Source organism: Octopus sinensis, linkage group LG6 (assembly GCF_006345805.1).
Source record: "Octopus sinensis linkage group LG6, ASM634580v1, whole genome shotgun sequence".
NCBI classification, from domain to species: Eukaryota; Metazoa; Mollusca; class Cephalopoda; order Octopoda; family Octopodidae; genus Octopus; species Octopus sinensis.
Window position 1 is genome coordinate 15,748,272 of NC_043002.1, and position 25,274 is coordinate 15,773,545.

At 37.6% G+C, this 25,274-nt stretch overlaps 1 long non-coding RNA gene across 1 annotated transcript in view; it reads right to left on the reverse strand.

Annotated features, from left to right (window-relative positions):
• LOC118763712 overlaps nt 1–25,274 on the reverse strand; it is a 40,958-nt gene that overhangs the window by 6,655 nt on the left and 9,029 nt on the right. Inside the window, exon 2 of the long non-coding RNA XR_004999466.1 lies at nt 22,078–22,160. This is a non-coding gene — a long non-coding RNA (uncharacterized LOC118763712). The remainder of the gene's footprint in view (nt 1–22,077; nt 22,161–25,274) is intronic.

The following is a 25,274-nucleotide window of genomic DNA, read 5'->3' on the forward strand; positions in this document are numbered from 1 at the left end:
GTGTTACCCAATACTACCTGTCGTTTATTCGAGTAATCAGCGCCTAACGCTTCTTTCCCCCACCTGGCACATAAATATTTGAATGTATAGAGGACGATCATTGGGACTAAAACCGAGGTGTCATATGGCAGATGAGCCCACATCTAACCACTGCTGCATTGGGTTGAAGGGTTCCCGTAGCCTCATTGTAGAATGAGCTTTTTTAAATGAAACTGTCCTCCGATATCACTTGGCTTACTTTGGTAACCTTAATTCTGTAGGTTACTGCATGTCGAAGCCAGCCGATTAATAGTGTTCAAGAACAAGTATTGTGATACTGCATCAGAATTGAAATTCGTTATAGTTCGTTGCTCTCCAATTATCCTTCATATGCAAATCACCATCCTGCACCTCGAAGGGGATTTTAATGGAATGTAGATTACCACAGTTACATGAGGATCAACCTACTGGAGACTGTCAACCATGAACAAAATCGATGGCGGCAAGGGTGAGATATTATCTGAGTGACAGAATAACTTTAGTCCAGTTTGGTCGTGCCTTTAGTCCAGTTTGTCGAAGCAGCCATTTTCAGGAACTGTCTGCTTCTTTCAGTCGATGAAAGAAGGGTGAAATGACTCTGCTAGTATGTTGTACGTATTGTTGTTTATGTTGCGTAACAGAGATCAGTAGGACATCCACGTTTGTGGTAGACAACAGATTAAAGAAAAGAAACGCGAAAATAAAACGACATCTGGTAGAAGCCAGTAAGTTTAAAGCAACATTTCATTAGGAATTTCATGCTCTACTGGATGGTGCAACCTAGTTTCAACACCACAGAAGTATAACATTCAAAAATATAGTGCAAGGAAATATCGATATTGCAGACTTGAATGAATATGTCTAGTTAATGTATGCAATCTGCAAGGAAATGGCTACTGTTAATTGCTTGTTGCGATGACAGGGTCATTTACCTGGCATAGATTTGATTTAGCTATCTAGAAGACATTGATTCTACATATAGAGGTATTTCGTGGATTCAACCCAATAACCATGTCGTGACCTATCTGTCTTGAAAGAATGACATATGCGCCAACGCTAATAGGACTTAATTCAGACAGTGGATGCTTTTATCAGCTCAAATATTTCACATACAATCTACCATGTAGACCATCTCTTTCTTTACTATTACTTCCATAGTAGAGTCGTATAAAATCGTATGGTTTGATACACATTTCTCGTTGGTGTGTCTGGAATCCACTCTGACGAGCTCATGTGTTACATACCTCACTCATTTGATTAGATCAAGTATTAATACAGGCAAAATTTATATTTCAAATTCAACAAAAAAAAAAGCCTTTAGATTGAAACTTTAAAACGTGTTCTCAAGCTTCATATGCAAAATACAGAAATCCTAACATTAAGCAAAACTGAAAATCAACACTCGAATGAACACAAGACAAATATAATCTCACTGCTAAGGAGTTCTGGTCCTAGATAAGTAGCACTATATGCATTAATGCAGCTTGAATGGGATGGGATTTAGCAACTTATCTTCTCATTTCCAACGTACCTTACGGGCTTCATTTCGTTATATGTCATTGCTGGAAGAAAGCTTAAATAAACATTCACGCAAAACTAGATGAAATCATTGTCGAATGAAAAAAAAACACGGTGACTTGGAAGTGTTGCTAATCTGCTAAAGCTCGGTGGCAGTGAATTACCGAGCCATCTCACTTACCTTACATATCTTCAGATTATTGGGGAGAGTGGTGAAATCTCGAGTAACTCAAAGCCTACTTATTTCCAAGTAACATGGTATCCACAATGGGAGGACTGGAAAAGCTGCCACATCAAGTTGATATCATTGTGAAGGTTTGGAGAGAGAACTCCAAAGCAGATATCCTCTATCTTCACTTCAAAAAAGCTTTCGACAATGTTAATCACAGTATTCTGTTAAAGAAACTCTGAAACATTCGAGTCTGAGGAAAATTATATACGTGGAACTTATATAAGTCTGAGGAAAATTATATAATAGGCGCAGGAGTGGCTGTGTGGTAAGTAGCTTGCTAACCAACCACATGGTTCCGGGTTCAGTCCTAATGCGTGGCAACTTGGGCAAGTGTCTTCTGCTATAGCCCCGGGACGACCAATGCCTTGTGAGTGGATTTGGTAGACGGAAACTGAAAGAAGCCTGTCGTATATATGTAAATATATATATGTATGTGTGTGTATGTGTTTGTGTGTCTGTGTTTGTCCCCCTAGCATTGCTTGACAACCGATGCTGATGTATTTACGCCCCCGTCACTTAGCGGTTGCGCAAAACTGACCGATTGAATAAGTACTGGGCTTACAAAGAATAAGTCCCGGGGTCGATTTGCACGACTAAAGGCGGTGCTCCAGCATGGTAGCAGTCAAATGACAGAAACAAGTAAAAGAGTAAAAGAGAGTGGATTTATGGTATTCTGGTGTACAGAAACCCGCATGTTGTGATACATAGTGCTCTACAGAATCATCAGTGACTTGCCTTGAGGCACTGTACTGGGCTCATTCCTCTCTTATATTTACACCAGTGACATCACTGATATCAATCAAAAGAGCATTAAAATTTCTGCAAATGACTCAAAAGCTTTGGGAGCATCCCCCGATTCAAAAACCCGAACTAATCTCTAATTGCATCTGGTCGCTATTATCCGACGGGGAGAAAAAAACACAATATGCCTCTAAAGGAGAATAAATTTCAATTAATCCACTGAGGTAAAGTGGACGCACTTAATAAAATCATAATTTTTCCCTCGTGAGAAATCCTCGTGGCATCAAATAACCATAGAAAGCTCGGCGCAACTGTCGACAATTTAATCCAGAGTGTTCGTAACAACAACAAAGTCGATATGGACCACAGGACATGCCTTTGGATTTTCAAAATTTTTCGTTTTAGAGCCCGTTCCTATGGGGTTTTTTTTTGGCTTCTTCTTCACCTTTATCTGTCATCAACATCATTAATGTTTTATTTTCAACTTTATTTTATTCTATTCTGTATATTGAATTTCAACTCTACACACAGACACAAGGATAAAAACAAAAAGTCTTTATATTACAAACCGAAGGTGTTTCAAGACCAAATCACCAATTACCTTGCTTCCGAACACTTCTTGTTCATCTTTTCACTAACAGTATTATTATATTATTTTATTTTATTATTCAATTTTCTCTGGATTTGTACTCCATAAATGAGATGTATTTCGTAATTTTTTTAGGTACGTGTACAACCACTGGTCATATGAATCCTGAATATTTAAGAGAAATTTTGTATACATTAATGTTTTATAAATACATGCATGGTTTGTCAGTAGTAACGTGCAACGGCATGTGTCTTTGTGTTTTCTAACATGCCTGCGTCGATTTAAATATATAGATATGCATGTGACGTGTGTATATCTATATTGCGTATATATAATATATATATATATCTGCGTACCTACCCATTATCATGAGCATGCTTACGTGCCTGCGGGAGTGTTTGTATATATACATATATATATATATATATATATATATATATATATATATATATATATATATATATATATATATTGGATATTATATATTTATTGTGTATACTACTCTTTGCTCTTTTACTCTTTTATCTGTTTCAGTCATTTGTCTGTGGCCATGCTAGAGTATCACCTTTAGTCGAGCAAATCGACCCCAGAACTTATTCTTTGTAAGCCTAGTAATTATACATATATATATATATATATATATATATAATATATATATATATATATATATATATATATATATATATATATATATATATATATATATATATATATATATATATATATATATATATATATATATACGGCGGGCTTCTTTCATTTTCCGTCACAAGGCTTTAGTCGGCCCGAGGCTATAGTAGAAAACACTCGCCCAAGTTGCCACGCAGTGGTACGGAACCCGGAACCATGTGGTTGGTAAGCAAGCTACTTACCACACAGCCACTGTATATAAGTGTGTATATATATATATATATATATATATATATATGTAGACATATGTATTGCTATGTTTTCATATATGTGTGTATGTATGTGTGTATGTACACACACACACACACATACATATATATATGCAGTCGTACATATATGCATATGTATGTTTGTATATAGTTACAGGTGGACCCAAAAGTAACAGGAAATGTTCGCTGTGGGTCAAGCCCCTTGCGGTTCGAGCTTCCGCCGCTACAACCCACTTTATGCAACTCCCAGGCATCAGCCTGCCGACCGGCGTCGTCTGCTGGCATCGTACACTTACGTGGTGCGTTTTTGTTTTGCAGTATTTCTCCCCTGTTCATCGATTTTTGCGATGGTTGAAACGAAAAGATCAGCGTTTCTATAAATTTCTGTTTTCTGCTGGGGAAATCGGTGGCCAAAATAGATGTCATGCTTTACACAGCTTACAAGGACGCTATCAAAAACAAAACGTGGTTTTCACGCTTTAGAAATGGTTACTTTTCGCTAGAAGTCCAACCTCGTTCAGAGCAACCATCGACCTCCTGAACGAATGAAAACATCCTGAAAATTTATGTACTTATCTTAGAGGACCGTCACTGAACAATCTAGAACTTGATATGATTGGCGTGTCCTGGAGCTCCTGCCAACGAATTTTAAGCGAGGAATTTCGAATATAAAGATTTGCAGCAAAATTTATATCAAAAGCAATCACGGATGAATATGTGTTTTTAACTGAAAGAACAGTTGGAAGTTGAACAGAACCTACTTTCGAAGGTCATCACAGGTGATGAAAGCTGGCGCTACGAAATTTGCAGATATGGAAGAGGTGAAGAGAAAAAAATGGTGGATGCGTTTAAAGGCCACACTTGAGAAGAGTCAAAGAACTGCTTCCAACATTGAAAATACGTCTGGACCGATGCATCGCTTCAAATGAGAATAATTTGAAAGCAATAAAAGTGTAAAAATGAAAAACTAAAGGAATAAAATAACGTTGCAAACTTCCGGTTACTATTTGGTACCACCTCGTTTATATTTACATTTACTTATAACATTATTATTTATATTTTTATTTTTATTTCTATGATATATATATATATATATAATATATATATATATATATATATTATATTATATTTCTGTTATATATATATTATTATATTATATTTCTGTTATATATATATTTATTACTCCCTCCGTCTCAAATTTGTTACTAGATATACTCGCTACGACGGCGCCCATAAGTATACTTAGCACCAGTTGCTTTCCCCTCTCTTTCTTTTATGTTTCTTTCAATTATTTCTTTTACTTTCTTCTTCCATCCACTACCCCCCATTGTCTAATATAGCCTCCATTTCCATTCCTTTTTCCTTCTTATGCTTGCAGATTTCTATTCTTTTTATTCTTTTACTTGTCTCAGTCATTTTGACTGTGGCCATGCTGCATCACTCTATTTAGTCTAACAAACAAAACTCAAAACTTATTCTTTGCAAGCCTTGGGCTTATTCTTTCGATCACTTTTGCAGAATCGCTATTTTACGGGGACGCAAACACACTAGCATCGGTTGTCAAGCGATGGTGTTTGAGACAAATGTATGTATACACAAACATATCTGCATACATACACACATATATATTCAAGTATGTGTGCATGTTCGTATGTATGCATATATATATATACATATATATATACATATATATATCATATTATATTATATTATATTATACTAGCAGTATCACCCGGCGTTGCTCGGGTTTGTAAGGGAAATAACTATATAAGCATTTTTAGAGAGTTACTTCCCTTATAGATGCCAATTCGGGCTTTCTTAGCCATTTCTGTTTTGGTGTCTTCAAGCCATGAAGTCGTTGTTCTAAAAGAACGCTGGTCTCCTTGACAACGCTTTACGACGTTGATTTCCTTACACTCCCTTCCCCACAGCTTCACGAGGGAGGGAAGAAGGGGGAGAAGCAAACAGGTGCAGGTGTGACCATGGACGCCAACTCCGCCGCCATCGACACACGAAAAATGATGCATTAAAATGGAATAAAAAATTATGTTAAATTATTTTTAAAATCGTAGACTCATCGTAGACGCGCGCTAATACTCAGACGGGCTCGATATGAATCACGACTATAAGATACCCGAATTTGGTTAAACTGCACCGCAAAATGTGGGAGTAGTTAGGAATCTAAATCGAAGGGGACAGACACTCACACAACTACAGTTTTATATATATAGATTATATTATATTATATTATATATATATGTATATATATATATATATATATATATATATATATATATATATATATATATATATATGTGTGTTCTATATATAAAATTCTTTGTCTCCCTCTCTAACTCTTTCCTGTGCATTCTCAAACAGCTCGACCAAATCAAATACAGATTTACAAGGTAATATTATCAGACCCCGTGAGTGACAACGTGTAATTTCTTTTCATTTGGATTAAAACAATATAACATTGGCACTGGTTCGCTATTGAGTGTCAAAAGTTAGAGAATAATATTTATATTGCAATGTGATATATTGTTTCACTTTTATTCTTTCACTTTTTATTCTAATGTGATAATCCTATATTGTTTCACTTTATTCTTTCACTTTTAATTCTAACGTGACATAATATTGTTTCACTTTATTCTTTCACTTTTAATTCTAATGTGATATAATATTGTTTCACTTTATTCTTTCACTTTTAATTCTAATGTGATATAATATTGTTTCACTTTTGATTCTAATGTTATAAGCCTATATTGGTTCACTTTATTCGTTCACTTTTGATTCTAATGTGATAAGCCTATATTGTTTCACTTTATTCTTTCACTTTTAATTTTAATGTGATATAATATTGTTTCACATTTATGTTTTCATGTTTGATTCTAATGTGATAAGCCTATCATGTTTCACTTTATTCTTTCACTTTTGATTCTAATGTGATAAGCCTATATTGTTTCACTTTATTCTTTCACTTTTAATTCTGTGATATAATATTGTTTCACTTTATTCTTTCACTTTTGATTCTAATGTGATAAGCCTATATTGTTTCACTTTATTCTTTCACTTTTAATTCTGTGATATAATATTGTTTTACTTTATTCTTTCACTTTTAATTCTAATGTGATATAATATTGTTTCACTTTTATTCTTTCACTTTTGATTCTAATGTGATAACACTAAATTCATCTTATTTCAATTATATTTATGAAACTTTGCCAAGATCTACAAACGCATGCAGCCGCAAGTCAAATATATTCTGAAGACACAAGGGAGATGAGACTTTCCCAAAATCAGCAAATGCATGCGGCAGCACGTCAGATGCAGTCTCAAGGGAGAAGAGAGATGAGATTTTCGCAAGATCTGCAAACGCATGCTGCAGCACATCAAGTGGGGCCTCAAGAGAGAAACGAGTTGAGACTTTCTCAATATCGGCAAAAGCTTGCTGCAGCCCGTCAGATGGAGTCTCAATACAAAAGAAAGATGAGACTTTCTCAAAATCAGCAAAGCATGCTGCAGCACTTCAAATAGAATCTCAAGCCAGAAAGGATGTGAGATTTTCCCATGATAAACAAACGAATGCTGCAGCTCATCAAATGGAGTCTCAAGAGAAAGAGGAGATGAGACTTTCCCAAGATAAGCAATCGCTTTCTACAGCTCATCAAATGGAGTTTTGAGACATGCAGTATTTAATGCTGAATCATTAAAACAACTTGTTAATGATTAGACAGAAGTCCGATACAACAGACTACGCAAAAATTCGTTCTTCACAACTGCTGGAGCTGCTTACAGATGTGATCCATCCCATTGTTATAAAAATTATAATTTTTGATCAAACTGGTGTGCTAAACTGTCATTTCTGCAAAGCTTTAAAATTTCCAAATGTGCTGCTCAGGCGTTAAGGTATGATTGCCAATACTACAAGCTCCTCTTCAACCTCTTTTTGAATCTTCTGAAAGGCACTTCCTTTCACTTTAATGATTTTCTGAACAATATCACACTATACAACTTTGCGTTTCAAATTATATCTTTTAGTGCATCAAATGAGATACTTGAACATAGATTTACGTCGACGTTCAAAATTCAATGGTAAGTCTATTACTTCATTGCTTCCATGTTATCCACAAATGAACAACAACAGTTCAACTAAATTAACTTTATGAGCGATGTAGGACAGAAACCCGAAGGAGGTGTAAAACTTCAGACAAAGTGTCGTGTTAGACACAGCGCCGACCGCAGTTTTCGGTGCATTCAAAAATCACATACCTCCTATCCCCAATTTTCCATAAGAGGTTAAGGCCTGGGATACTCGAAACGGATGCATGACATGTCCCTTACTCGAATTAGCCCATCAATTACTCCAAAAATGCTTTGCCTTCAAAACTGCACTTTCACGTATCACCTCTTTCAACATAACTGTAATATATATACAAAATATGCCATTTTAATCCCAAGCAACGCCGGGTATCTCTGCTACTATATATATATGTGTGTGTGTGTGTGTGTGTGCGTGAGTGTGTGTAAGTGTGTGTGTGTTTGTGTCTGCGTCTGTGTAGAAGGTTGAAAAGGAAATCACAAGATGATATATATATTGAAATAGTCAAGGTAGAAAATGCTAAATTAATTTTATGAAAAAATATTTTAGTACCGGTTTCGGCCATTGAGACGTTTTCAACTGTAATATGGAATGCAATTAAATTTTGGAAAAATTAAATGAAAAGTATTTAAAAAGAATATTTGCATAGTATTGAAATACAAGGGACAGCTGAAAATGTCTCAATGATCGAAACCGGTACTGAAATATTTTTCATAAAATTATTGTAGCATTTTCTATATTGTCTTCTTTACATACACACACACAGATGTATATATATATATATATATATATATATATATATATATATATATATATATATTATATATATATATACATATATATATATATATATATATATAAATTTATATATAAAGAACGTGAAATACACGAAGAGACGAACACGGAAAACAGACAAGTCATTCGAAGCCAAAAAATCTTCAGTCAGAAACCGAATCATCATGGCAAATTTCGGCTGATTAATTCTGATATTAGCTCCAACTCGGCCAGCCCCAAGGAAAAAACTAAGCTGTGAGCATTAGATTTCTTGGTAGAAGGAAATAATGTAAACGCAACAGAGACGAATATATATATGTATATATATATATTATTGAATCTGGGGAGAGTTATTCTCTTTTAGAGCCTCATTAATTTATTACACTCACCGGTCTGGTTTATACTCATCAACATTTATGTTTACTAAAATGTTCGTTGCGTCTTGCAGCCCTTTCAGTAATGTACAGGGTCAACGACTATTTAAAACGCTGCAAGACTCTGTCCATTATCGGAACTGCGTTCTTTTTTATTCCTTTGCTTGTGTCAGTAGGCGTGCGCATACATACATGTATGTATGTTGTGTGTATGCATATGTATATACGTATGCTTGTGTTCACGTTTATATGTATGTACGTATGTACCCTGCAAGTGCGCATGTATGCATGTGCATTTGTTTCTATGTGTTTATGTGTGTATGTCTGTGTATGTGTGTATACATGAGTATATGTTGGTATAAATGTATGTGTGTGTATACATATCGTATGAAGGCATTATTCTGCGTATCCATGTGCTTGTGTGCTAATGTGTGTGTTTGTGTGTTATTGTGTGTTTGTGCTTACGTTTATATGTTTATATACGTGTGTCTCTATGTGTGAGTGTATTTGTGCATGTACCTCTGTGTGCATGTTTGTCCGTGTCTATGTATGGGTTTGTGTGACTATTAAAACTGTGGGTACTGGGGTATGACATCTTCTGCCAATATTTCCTATTTAGTACTGAGGATGTGTCATTAATGAGGATATACTCCTGTACTTTTCTGAGTGTTGGTTCCTTCGGGTTCTTGGATAAAATACGAAAATAAAGTTAACGCAGTGTCACCATATCCGTCTTTGGTATGCTGGTAGGATAGATAGATAGATAGATAGATAGATAGATAGATAGATAGATAGATAGATAGATAGATAGATAGATAGATAGATAGATAGATAGATAGATAGATAGATAGATAACTTTCTTTTATTAGCCACACAGGGCTGAATACAGAGGGGACAAATACAAATGCAGAGCTTTTCTTTTCGAGGGTGGAAAAAAATAAAAATGTAAGATTGCGATCAAAAGGGGTCGAGAGGAGGAAAAAAAAGAAAATCGTGTATCACAGAAATAATGGTGTAAACATTGATATAACAAGATTGGGTTCATCCGTGGGAAGAAAAGCCTACAGAAAAGACCACGGGAACCCCAGTCAGGGAGGATATAAACACATGAGGTCAAAAATGCTCTCTTTCTTTCTTTTTTACGATCTACAGGATCATGCTCAAAATGGTTTCGTTACTAGCACGCACCATCTTTGCAACATTCACCCATCTTTTTTTGAATCTTTCGCGAGACAAAACTTCCCTCTCCATTCTCACCTTCCTTTTCAAGTGGTACTTGAAAAAGTTGATGAGCGATTGGCCAGAGAGGTAAGTGTTTGTCTCTAATCCTTTCGCTCGAGTCCACCACACACATTCTTTCACCATGGCCACCAGTACGATGAAAACTGCCTTGCCTTCCCGGTTGAGGGAAGGGGGCGGAGCAATTCTCACGATAGACTCGGCCGATAGGCGGATTCGTCCCACACGTGACAGCAGCCGTTCGGCATAAGCCCACAGGTCGGAAATGGTTGGACATTGCACGAGTGCGTGCAGAACGGTTTCGTCGCTCTGACCGCATCTCGGGCAAGTCGGTCCAGTGTGTCTGGAACCGTGTCTGTAGAGCTTATCCCGAACAGGTAATGCTTCTCGATAGCACTGCCAGGCCAGGGATCTTTGGTGATTGTTCATAGGTCCCGGCCCGAAAGTTGTCCTGAACAGGCGGGTCAGGTGTTCCTCGTCGACGCCCAGACTCTGCCCGAGTTCGTCGTCGCACCTCCCCTCCACTAATCCTCTATAGAATGCCTTTGTTGTGATGGAGTCGCACAAGTTCGATCCCGGACGGCAGAGTTGCTTGAGAGCAACGCGACACTCGCGGTGCCATTCGCCTAGCCTCGGTCTCTGCTTGATCCATGACTGTAGTTCGTCCAAGGAGACGAGCTGCGGGAAAGCGCGCCGCACAAAAGGCGACCACCCCTGTTCACCGTTGTCTATGAAGCGCCGGAGATGTCGCAGTCTCAGCGCATGTCTGCGCATCATAAACCACGGCATGCCTAGCCCTCCATTTAGCGGGTGTTGGCAGCAAATGGATCGCCTAACCATCGGAACGTTTCCCTTCCACAAGAAGCGGAAGAGTATGCGTTCCAGTTTGGTGATGGTAGGGTCGGGACAAGGCACGACGGTCAGACGATACTCGATGACGGATGCGATGTACGCGTTCGCCACCTCCGCCCGACCTTTTAGGGATAGCTTTCTCTCAGTCCATTTCTGGGTGAGAGTAGCCACCCTAGTCGTTATCTCGCCCCAGTTCTTCTCCATTTGGAGGTCCGGACCGAACCAGACCCCGAGCAATTTAACCGGTCCGTCCGTCCAGCGTCCCACGATGGGGACGCTGTTGGACGGCATGGGCTTGCTTCTCCAGGTGCCGAGCCGCAAGCCCACTGACTTTTCCCGGTTAATTTTTGCTCCCGTTACCGCTTCGTATTCTTTCAGTGTCTCGCCGACCAGCTCGATGTGCTCGTAGCTCGACACTATGACGGTGACGTCATCCGCGTATGCAGACACGCTCCTCCCGCATCCCAGCTCTCGTGGGATGCCCCTCAGCGTCGCCAGTTTCCGCAGTAGTGGCTCAAGAGTCAGTACATACAGCAGCGAACGCATGATACGAACCGAACGCATGATGTTAAAAGGTCTGGATAGATGACCATTTACGCGAACTACTGAGCGGATGCCGCTGTATAAGGCAGCGATCCAACCGCGGAAAACTGGACCGAAACCAGCCGCTTTGAGGACAGTCTCCAAGTAGTGATGGTCTACCCTATCGAAGGCTTTTGATTGATCCAAATTGATCAGTGCCCCACCCATGCCAGGATTTTTAACTACCCTGTCTATGATGTAGCGCATCAGATGGAGGTTGTCATGAATACTTCTACCCGGCACGGCGCATGTTTGCGCCTTGTCGATTAGTTTCTTGATGACAAGCGCCAACCTCTCGGCTAACACCTTGGCCAAAATTTTCAAATCTGCGTTGAGCAGAGTGATGGGCCTGAAATTATCTATGACGTCCCCCTTGTTTGGGTCTTTCTTGATCAGTTCCACTGCTCCTCGCTTTACAAAAGCAGGAATACTCCCGTTCTTCTGCCAGTTGCAGTAGACAGCTGCCAAGACGCCTCCAAACAAGTCTGGCATATGAAAATAAAATTCGTAGGGCAGACCATCCAAGCCTGGTGACTTGTCTCTCGCGCAGCCTACCTTCGCATCCTGTACGTCCGCAGCTGTGATAGGCTTTTCACAGAGACTCCACCTCCCTGCTGAGAGTCGTGGCAAGGCATGCAGGTAGGCACTAAAGTCCACTCTGCTTTCTGACTCACCACTTGTCCCAAACAGTTGGGTGAAGTGTTGTTGAAAAACCCCACACATCCTTTTAGGCTCGAGCAATTCGCGCCCCTTTCATCTATAAGAGACTTGATGGTGGCTCTGTTGCCTCGTTGCGCGTCTCCACCACTCGGGCCTCTTGGGCGGCTCCAACTCCTTCGTTCCTCAGAGCACGCATCCTAGCTCTGACAACGCATCCCTCGTGTTTGGCGTTGAGGTGTTGGTCGAGGGCCAATCTCGCCGCCAGTACGTTGGACGCGATGCCAGTTCTAAGTGCCTCTTCTAAAACCTTAACTAAATCTCCCTCTATTCTATTTCGGTCTAATGCTAGGGCTCTACTGTATCTGACTGATTCTGCTTTAATCGCTTTTTTTAGGGCATACCACCATCTGTTGTTGATGATGGTACCCGTCAAAGCTCTCTTAACTAATGTGCTGATCCGGTCCCTGTAAACCTGTCGTGCTGTAAAAGACGCGTTCAGTTTCCAGTAACCAGGACCCTGCCTATGTGTCTTATCTAAGTCAAGTGTACAAGTCACAAACTTGTGATCTGTGTAACTGACTATATGAAATTGTGGACGACCTACACTATTTTTATCTATTGTCCTACAGAATACTCTATCTAAGTATGATATGGACGACCCGATGCGGTTACTCCATGTCCACATTGGCACATTCGGGTGGTCCAGTCGGTACCTGTCAGACAGTTGGAAACGTCTGAGCAGGTCTTTGAGGCATTTGCATCCCCTTCTATTGCTATCTCTGCCCACGTAGTCTAGATGCGTGTCCAGGGTGGCATTCCAATCCCCCACTAAAAGTAAAGGACGAGACGTTCTCATGAAAGACTCTAGACGTCGAAAGAAATCTGGTCGGCCTGTTAAGGACGGAGCATAAACTGCTATCAGTCGAAAAGCACACTCATTGCTGCCATCGACATCCAAAACGACCAGCCTACCCTCCGGGTCTAGGAAATTTGCTCTTACTTTGAGATCCAGACTCTTCCGGATAAGCACCGCGGTGCCACCTCCGCCCATTCTCGGTAGACACGGAGAAAAATAAATGTTGAAATGTGTACCGAAAATGTGCTGGAGTGCCCGCAAGCTGTGGAGTCTGGTCTCACTGATGGCTATGATATTCAGATTTAGTGACTTGATGTCATTTAACAGGTAGCCTTGTTTCCAAGGCGACCCCAAGCCACGTACATTTATACTACCTATTCTGAGCATGTTCCGATAAAAGTGCAAAAAAGGAAAAGGAGAGAGAAAAGGTTACTTGTTTTTCGAAAGTTCTTTGTCTTTCACCTCACGGTCTTCTTCTATGAGGCTTTTATACAGTTTTTTCGATGAGTACTTTTGAAATCTCCCTACTGCATCAGGGTAAAGAGATTTCAGGGTGCTGTATGTGTTCTGTGTCACGTGTTATTTTTAATGTGTTGTGGTGGTTTTTGTGTGGGGTGGTTACTTGTTTTTATGTCGTTTTCAGTAATGTTAGTGTTTGACCTAATGTGTTCCATTAGGTCGTGGTTGTTTGTGTTAATGGCTGTCAACATTTTTGGGGGGTTTGATGATGGTGTGTTTGTGTTGATGTGTGTGTTTTCTGTGGATGTTTTTGTTTCGGGAGTGGTGTATCTTCCCGCTTTGTTTGTTATTTTTTCTTTTCTTTTTTTTCCCCTTTTTCTTCTCCCCCTGTGGCTATTTGCCAATCTTCCGTGTCTTCTTCGTCTAATGACAGATCAGACGAATCGGAGTCTGGAAGAGGGAAAGTATTGGGGTATATTGTCGACTGTGTTGGTTTTGTTGTTGGTGTTGGTTGGTGAGCGTTTGGTTGTGGTGTATGCGGTTTTGGATGTGGGGTTTGGGTATTTTGTGTTTGAGTGATTGTGGGTATTGTTGTGTTGTTTAGGGTCTCAATTTTGTGGGGATTTGGAGTTGTAATTGTTTCTTCATTTTTGCTGGGTGTCTTTTTGGCAGATGTCCTTGGTTTGGGAGTTGGTATATTCTTGGTTGTTGTTGTTGGTGATGCTGCTTCTGTTCTTGGTGCTGCAGTTGGTGTGGTTGTTTGTTTGGTGAGGTTTGTTCCTGCAAAAAGTGGTGTGGGTAGTAAACCTTGTTTATTTGTTTTTGTTTCCGGCTGCTGTTGTTGTTGCTGTTGTTTTCTTGCGGCAGATTTGCAGTCTTTTTTTAGGTGTTGCTCACTGCCGCATATGTAGCAACGTGGTCTTCTGCCATCGACGACCACATATAACTTGTGGTCGTCTGATACACATATCTGTGTGGGTATTTTTTTTATATCTTCATGATGTATATGTAGAAGAAATTCTACTTTTTTTCCCACCCAGTTTTTATGGCTTGTAAAGTCTATGGCTTGTAAAGGCCTTATGCGTAAAAATGGCGAATTATACTATTTTGGAAACCACAGTCACAGAGACTGTGGTTTCCAAAATAGTATAATTCGCCATTTTTACGCATAAGGCCTTTACAAGCCATGGACTATTGGCTATTTTGGGGACATTGTTTAGAGTGATCTTAGTCACTTTCTGTCCCCGATAGCTTGGTGTAAGTTGGAGTTCATTTGAGTGAAGAGTTAGCGTTGAGAAATGTCTAGCTAACTCTTCGGTGTAGAAAACAACTTGTATGTGGGCAAATTTGTTCCACCAGGTTACATATTCTTTGTGATCCCAGATGGGTTTCAAGGACTTCTCTATTTTGCTTGTGTTGGCCTTCTCTGGGATTTTTGTTTTTTTGTTAACTATTTTATAAATGATTGTTCGTCTTTTTTCATTTTCCAAAATGTTTTCTGGTATGTTTATATTTACTATACCTTCTGATTCTGTTATTTTGATGTTCGTGTCCTGTATTTGTTGAGCCGTAAAGTATATTGTTGTTGTTTTTCTTTAATCGCCTCAGCGAAATTTGTTGTTGTTTTGTTATTGTTGTTGCTTGTGGTGATGTTGTTGTTGGCTGCAGTTTGTAAAATTGGTGTGTTTGGTTCGATCGTGCAAGTAGGAAGGGGTGGAAAATTGCCTGCGTACTTTAGTCCTGCACTAGGGCAAATTTCGACATTTCGTTTGCTTGTCGTCGTTATTTTTTCACTTGTTGGTGATGGAGTGAGCAGTGGTTGAAGGGAATTGTTGTTGTCGTCGTTGTTGTTGTTGTTGTTGTTGTTGTTATTGTCGTTCTTGGTGACGGCGGTGGTGTTGGTAGTATTAGTAGCATTGACGGCACGGTCTTTGGTGGCGGTGATGGTGATGTTGGTGTTGTTATTGGTGGCGATATCTTTAGTAGGGATAGCAGTTTTAGTAGCAGATTCTGCCATGGTGTTGGTGGTGGTGGTGGACTCACTGATGGTGTTGACGGTGCTTGGCCTTGCGACCTTTGTTTTGTATTTGTTGCTGTTGATGGTGGTGGAGTTGTCAGGTTCGGCGTATGCTAACAGAGCATCCTGTTTTTCTGTTTCTGCGTCACGCTTGACTTGCACCGCAGCCTCGTGGTGGCCAGTGGCCATTTTGGAAATAAAATGGCTAAATGAAACCACGAAGGCTATGAGAATTTTTTCTTTTAAATTTTGCCCACAAGGGGCAAAATTTTGTGTCGATATTTAACAAAGGTTTACAGTGGATGTTGTTGCACAACTTTTAAGCACAAAATGTTTGTCAATATACACTTTTAAATAGTCAAAATAAATGATTACCTTCGGAGCTGAAACGACATCACATCCGTCAATAGAGATAGATAGATAGATAGATAGATAGATAGATAGATAGATAGATAGATAGATAGATAGATAGATAGATAATAGATAGATAGATAGATAGATAGATAGATAGATAGATAGTTAGATAAATTTATTGTTGCACATATATATAATGTAGAAGGCAAATTATTTTAACAACTCGTTGTTCTTTTGCTACAATTTCTAAATTACGAATTATTTCTCTTCTTCAACGCTCTCTGTGTGTGTATGTGTGTTTACTTGTGTTTTCACATTAATCGTAATTCAATTTGATAAAATTCAACAAGGAAAACCACTGGGAAATAGTTATCGTTTTATTTAACACAAGCGAGCTATCTTCTGTTAGCGATGTCAGAAGTCCAATTGAGAAATAACTCAAATTGTCTGAACTAATAAATAAACGATGAATAATATTTAGAAGAGTTTAATTTAAGTAGGGCACTGCTAAACAAAGAAGACAACATAGGGGCTATAAACTGTTTCTAAATAAGTAAGAGGGCAGTTAAAATGCAAGATATTAAACTTAGATTTTCAGCTGTTAAAGGTTCTGAATTTACTCTGTTATACCAGAATATTCCGTAAGAACTCTTTCGAGAAACATTGGAAAGGAATGAAGAGGTGAGAAAATGTTTCCGATCGTTTCCAAAGTTATCAATCATTTATCCACTTCCGCGACCCATCATTCCAGGATGGTTGTGGCAGTAGAGTTCTCAGGTCATCTGGCGTAGGGGTCTGTCAGAAAGAATTGTCATTGCATTTATCAACTAGATTCTCAAACATGAGAAACTGAATCTAAGAATGCCATCGAAACATCTCACCCTTGTTCTACCCCTTGGTTCCTTGCCAGTTGGCTTGGCTTCATGAAATCTATCTTGTATTTCTTTCAAGTGACATTCTAATCACAAGTCTACATTACAGGAGCAGTGGCTTCTCAGTGCCGAGAAGTAGGGGCTCGATCTGGGGGAGTCTCCCTGGTCTTCGAACTACGCGCCACGTCTAGGAACGGTGCGTCAGAGATTCATCGGAGGAACCTCATTTCGTACTCTTATGTCCACGATCGAACTCTTTTGAGTGCCATCCAAATTCGTAACCATAGGTGTGGATGGGCATAAAAGCTTCAATATATTCCACAACAAAGAGGCAGCGAACTGGCAGAAACGTTAGCATGCCGGGCGAAATGCGTAGCCGTGTTTCGTCTGCCGTTGGGTTCTGAGTTCAAACTCCACCGAGGTCGACTTTGCCTTTCATCCTTTCAGGGTCGATTAAATAAGTACCAGTTACGCACTGAGGTCGATGTAATCGATTTAATCCGTTTTTGTCTGTCCTTGTTTGTTCCCTCTGTGTTTAGCCCCTTGTGGGTAGTAAAGAAATATATATTCCACAACAAAGAAGTGCTTTCTTCTTCTTCAATATGGTGTAACAGAAATAATTTCTGCCATTTTCAGGCAAACATATCGGCGTATAACGCAATAAATCTCATGCATTTGGACAAGATAGTATGACGGGAACAGATAAGAGTGGAAGAGTTAGTTTGACAGCATAAAAGCAGTTAGGACAATAAATCAAAATGACAGTAAATTTCTGTATCATTTAAATGGTATGGAACACCGTAATATATTTAAAACTCCTCTTCATAAATACACCTATCTTTAGCAAGAAGATCAAATCAGTCCATCATCATACCAGCAAGGAATCACAAACTGGTAAAAGAACTCATTGAATCACATCTCTCATATAGCTTGCTCAAAGACAAGGTATTGATCCGATTCATATATTTGGTACCATCTTGATAGAAAAATGCATGAAAATAATTGCAAATCACATCAGTTTCAGAGTTGCGGAATGTAAACACAATTGGCAGGAATATGGATAGACATTGCTCAATCTTTCATTGATAATTTAATCAAAGCTACGTCTAATCAGTTTAATACACTGATATTATAGAAAGGACTAGCTGCAAAGTAATGAGATAATGTATTTTACTGTAAAGATATACCTAGCCAATTTAAACCTGGGACATATACTCGTGTATGTAAGTGTGAGGGTATGTACACATACAAAAAGGCGGCGAGCTGGCAGAAACGTTAGCACGCTGGGCGAAATGCTTAGCGGTATTTCGTCTGCGTTACGTTGTGAGTTCAAATTCCGCCGTGGTCGACTTTACCTTTCATCCTTTCGGGGTCGATAAATTAAGTACCAGTTACGCACTGGGTCGATGTAATCGACTTAATACCTATGTCTGTCCTTGTTTGTCCCCTCTGTGTTTAGCCCCTTGTGGGTAATAAAGAAATAGGTATGTACACATACATGCATACTTCTAATTTAAAAGCAGCAGAAATTTAACAAAAGCTGTTACTCGGAGTTTCACGTTTCCGTTCGTCAGACAGTTTATTATTCTAGCTCTGGTATTTGAGTACTCTTTTTTCCACCTTGTTTCACATTTATGTTTTTACTCCGGTATTTATATATACATATATACACACATATATATATAGATTTACATATACCTATATATATATATATATATATACATTTACATATACCTATATATATATATATATATATATATATATATATATATAATATATATATATGCACACACTGGTATAATAATTATATGAATGCATATACATACACTAACACACACACACACACACATATATATATATATATATATATATATATATATATATATATATATATATATATATCATGAATAAGCATTCGCAAAAACATCTATACATGCCTCTGCCAACACGCATATATGTATGCGTGTAAATATGTATTTATAAGTCTGTATTTGCCATGTATATTTTTTCTGTTGATTCTGTGATCTTTCAAAACAATCTTTGTTCGTCTTGTAGTAGGGAAATCATAAAAGATGTACGCTGCCTAAATTTCATATCGTATTGCGTATCTTCGTCATATGATTCTTGGTTGCATTATCTTTAAAAACATCGGCACCTCTGTTTTGTATCTATAGCAACATATTTACATTGATACCCACCATTAATCTTCTCGAGAAAAGTTAAAATATTTCCACAATCATTATTACGAAAAGAATACTTTTCATCTGAAAGATTCGTTGTGATTTACCTTCTCAATTTTTATGATTAATTTGTGAACCATAATTTTCTTTGTAAATGGATTAGGAAAATTAAGACTGTGAAATAGAGAAATTGCACTCACTTCAGTTTTATAAACTTCTAAATATGAATTGCTGTCTTTCCTTTGAGTGTTTCATGTACAGCTCTAACTTACCATAATTTCTACTACTTGTGTTGCCTGTGACGATAACGGATGTTGTCGTTGGCGGCTACCACATTGACAACGTCTATTACAGGTAAAAACAGCGGGCTTAATCGGGGTCACTGCCTATCTAGATATCTATAGCGGCAGGAATTATGCAGACATACATTTCTTTGACTGTATCCTTACGAAAATAGCCCTTTGCGCCAGAAATATAACCGTTTTCAAACTTTCCGCAGTGTTAGAAGCTTTTCTTGTGTCATTTCATATTGTATTAGAATATGTAGTTTTGTGCTATGCTGTACATAAGTATTGCAAATGTATTCTCCGGTGAAGGTTTTATTGTACTGCAGACTATTTTCTTCATAGGTATATAGGAATGGCTTGCGAATTACGCAGTCTTGTCATTAATTACAAACCCCTATGTTGCTGTTGCATTCGTGATTTATAAGTTTCAAAGTTTAGAAAAGTTGATTTATTCTGAATCATCTCTTCCTCATCTACTGCTTGTCTGCTCACATATATTTCTGATACATTGTCACTTATTGAAAAAACACCCCGAAATTCTGTCTTTACTTTTGGCACATTTAAATGGTTGTCATAACTCTTCTTCCATTCATAAAATTATTCTAAAAATATACTCCTGGATTCAGATCCTTTTTTAAAGTTATTCAGACTCGGATTTACATATCGCTTTGAATTTCAATAATAGGGAACGTATTCATAGATGATTTTTACGTACATACATCACTGAAAGTCGTGTTTAGATGTAAACATTTTAAACACGCACATAAAATATTTTCTTCCCAGGCATTGCACCCACTCCTAACAACACCTATCCACTTGTTCCCATCTATTCCATTGTAGCATCCTGTGTTTTGTATTGTAATAATAAAAGAGTTTATGTCAACCCCTACTCTACCTCTTTTTCTGGGCATTTACAACTATGTAAATGATTCCTCCTGAAATTTGTTTCTTTATGCAGTCAAGGGAATTTTTAGTCATATTGAATTAAGTTTTGGGAGAATATCTAAATATATTTAATTTATGATCATCAAATAGATCTGAAATGTCAACTGCTAGTAGTCTTAATTCTTAATAAACGCAGCATCCTAGCTGCATTTGATCTTTTCATGATGATAGGGAGATAGATAAAAATTGTTGACAAATTACAGCAGCGTGGAATTATTTCAATCTCCAGCTGTGATAAAATATTTGCTAAAAATGATAATAGAATATTCTCACTGTTGCAAATCTGTGCTGTTGCAACTGAAGATGGCGATAATTTTCAAATGAAAGTAATGCTTGCATTGTTCGGTTAAATGGAGCCGCCTGAAACGGCCGTATTGCATTAAAACCGTGACATATTTTTTAGTTACCTGATTTGTATTCACTTTACTTCGAGTTATGCTGAAAATACCGGACTGATTTTGGTGTCTGAACTTAAGTACCTAATTCAACTAAATCTTAATTATTTCCTATATATAAGCTCATCTTATTAATCTCATGAATGTATCTCACCATTTTTGGACAGATGAGTGACTGGTGATGAAAAACACAACTTTTTGAATGAAAACGTTCAGCGACGCTCAGTCGTGGAAACAGAATAACGATAACTCAAAAACGACCTCTATGCAAAAAGTTTCTTCTTTGCGTTTGGTGGTATAGCATTGATGTAATCACTTTGAGCTGCTGTCAACTAATGTAGGCATTACTGCTCGCATCTATTGCCAATATTTAGAGCGTATGTTGCTTTCAAGAAGAAAAAAGGCCCAGTTTGGTGATTCGTAAAGGAGTGGTGTTTCATTATGATAAAGCAAGGACCCACACTGCAAAAATTACATCAGAAAAAAGCGAAAAGCTTGACTTGGAAAAGAATCCCCCTTTCGCCTTATTTTCGGACCTTGCTCCTTCTGATAATCACTTGCTTCGAAGCTTACAAAATGATTTAGATGGATTAATTCTCAAAAGCTCCAAACAGGTCGAAACTGGCTCCTCTTCCTTCTTATGAAAAAGAAGAGGTTTTTCTCCAATGGAATTAAAAGCCTGAGGAGCAGATGGAAGGAATTCATCGATAATGTTTAGAGTTATATACAGGATTAAATTTCAAAAGATGTAAAATTAGATGACTGTTTTTCTTTACAGAAAATTTGGACAGTACGTATGGGATTACCTGATATAAAAATGTGTTTCATATATACGGAAGAAAGAGAGAAAGTATGTAATGGAGAGAGAACGACAAGGAGATAGTCGGGCAGAGACATTCTTTTGAATGTTTTAGTTGTAGTGTTGAAGAAGTAAATATTGAAAGGAAATTTAAATATACAGTTCAAGGATAGCAGTAAACGTTACAGAATATAATTGCACCAACACTGAGTATGTTTCAAAGTAACATGGAAATGTAATCTCAGTCTATGACATGTCAAACGATAAAAATAACAACAAACATAACACTTATTCAATTTTTTTTTTAAATGACGTTTGGAAAATAAAATTTACTTATTTTATTGGATTAAATCCACCATAAAAAAATTCTATTTCAGCGTTTCCCTGATTCTTATTTTAGGTTGGCGCCTCTGGACCTGGAAGAAGGAAAATGAAAGTTTATAGCTGCTTTTACATTCATACTAAATAAAATTATTAAATATAGTAAAATAACTCATATTCGTTGAAGATGATTCGACTTCCTAGGAATAAATAGTAAACTTCACTCAAATAAGAGACACATTTATTTCGGTAAAGTACTCTCCTGGATAATGTCGACGCGGTTTTTCTGAGTGGGTAATGTAGTCTCGCACATATTAATCATATACAAAGGTGACTGCGAGTGAAGATGTTTTTTTTCTTTTTTCCCCACCTAAAACTTACCTGTTGTCAATTAACAACTATTATCTCATGTCAATTTGAGATAGGAGCAATTATGTGCTTCATCAATTTTGCATAAATTACAGCAAATTCTTCTTTCAGTCACACGAGTCTCTCGACTTAAATATTACAAATGTGGTAATCTGTTACTGGAATCCTTGCTAAATTACTTTAGCTATAATTCAGTCATTGCTATGTTCGATTACGGCCCAAACACTAACAATAATCGCTTAAATATCCTTACAAAAAAGTTTTGTTGCATTTATAATATCACAAATGTTATGGCATGAGTATGGTTAAACCCACCTCAATATACAACTGGTATTTACTCTTTTACTTGTTTCAGTCATTTGACTTTGGCCATACTGGAGCACTGCCTTTAGTAGAGAAAATCGACCCCAGGACTTTTTCTATCGGTCTCTAGTACTTATTCTATCGGGCTCTTTTGCCGAACCGCTAAGTTTAGGGGACGTAAACACACCAGCATCAGTTGTCAAATGATGTTGGAGGGACAAACACAGCTACACAAACATGTACACACATACATATGTATATACATATCTACGACGGGCTTCTTTCAGTTTCCGTCTATCAAATCCACTCACAAGGCTTTGGTCGACCCGAGGCTACAGTAGAAGACACTTGCCCAAGGTGCCACGCAGTGGGACTGAACCAGGAACCATGTGGTTGGTAAGCAAGTTACTTACCGCACAGTCACTCCTGCGCCTATTTATTGAAAAAATGTGAGTTTCTACATCCACCAACTCACTTCAAATATTACATTGCTCTCATCAAGAAACACAAGATATATAGAATTATGTCGTTCTTAATTTTTACGAATCCAAATACAAGTTTGTAACGGATGGAATAAATTTAATCGTTGGTCTTCGTAATGAGAGGAATTAGAACTTTTGACCACAAATCTCTAATCGTTCCACTCACTGTACTACATTTTTTGCAACTCGTCTTACTAATGTATCGAACTTGTATTATTCTTTATATATTCATGGAAAATCTACATCAACGTGGTGACTGCATATTCTACCGACGTCGATCGAATCCTTCCGCTTTAACTTTCGTTAGAACTCCTGTATAATGGTTAGGTCTATGATAACAACAACTAAATTTCTTTCATACCACACTATACTCTGTTTTGAAATGAGTATAAAGTACTGCTATGAGTAAACTCTAAAAAAAATTTTTTTTTAAATAAAACAGAAAAAATTTGCAAAGACTGGTTGATCACGACTAGATTTCCCTTTGATCATACATTGCTCAGACAATATTTACCAGAGACTAAACAACAGCATTTACTGGTCTATTTTCGATGAAAGAAATTTAATCGTAAACATCTGATAACATCTTACCTGGATGTCATGTGACTTTGCTTATGAAAGAATACATGCATACAAATAAAACAGTACGAATGTATTGATGACTCATTCCTGCAGCATTGATTTGTGTTTGTGTGAATGTATATATGTGCATGTGTGTGCGTGTAGGTATGCATATGTATGTGCGTATACATATACATGTGAAGTAAAATGTCCATTATTTTCCTTCTTTTTATTTGTGTTCTATATATTAAACTTAACTTTTGAATATATATATATACACCAAAATATTTGCAGTAAATGTATTGTAGGAACACATTTATTATGTGAAAACTTATGTTTGTATTTCTATTTTCACACACACACACACATTTACACACACATATATACACATACATGAATGCATAAAATAAAAATATTTACACCTCATGTTAAAAAACAAGTCTTGTCATGTTTAAAGAAAAATAAATATATGCATAAAAATATAATGCGATTTCAACCATTTCTCTGATGTGTTTGTGTGTGAGTGTGTCTGTGTGCGTGCGTACGTCCGTGTACAAATGTATGTATGACTCTATGTACATCTATAAATTCTTCTTATTGTACCTTTTTCTGATTGGATGACCCTTCAAACAATTTCCCTTCAAGTTCGTACCTAATGTAATATTGTTATGTAAGTTTTGCCAAAAAATTCCAATTTCCGCCTTTTCTAAGACATAGGGCTTTTGGACATAGTAATAAGAATATTTTTAAAAAATTGTCTTTGCATGCGTGAGATGAATAGCTGTGTCTCACAATTCAATACATAAATAGTTTTTTTTTCTGCTTTTTTGAACTGAATGAAAAGTTCTGCTGTTATTTTCTGCTATCATTATAGAGTGAGTGCAGTAATATCTACTAACATAACTAAGCTTAGAATATGGTCTAGGATCAATTTCTTAGGCCATCGGCTTCACATCAATTCCGTTGCTGTCTCTAAGGAAATGTAAGTAAATTATAATTTGTATAAGCGTTTGAGAATATTCAGCAGCTTTGATTTAGTGAGTTTTATTCTTTGTCTTGCGAGGATGCATCAAAAATCCTTCTTGAGATACGTGTTCAACTCTTGCTTGAACATATTTCACTTCGTTCATATCACCAACGATACAAGAATGGATAATGCAGTTGATATCTCTTAACCAAAGTGCAGCGTTCATCTGTTTCTGACAGCAATATATCCAGCTGTACATAGGTGACCCCTGCAACGGACTGGTGATTCATTCAAGGGTAGGTTTTACTGCCTTCCTAACTAGCAGGATTACATTATTCGAAGTCTCTCAAATTCCGTAGAAGCGCATTGTGACCAGCGATGTAAGACATCACTGAAATGTAGGGTTAGTACAGTAATAGTGGTGTCAATTCGTAGTTGTTGTATTAAAATATGTATGGCATCAATCAATATAACCGGCAAGATAAAACCTCAAAGATAATTGTTCTAAGAATATTTGGAGAGAAACA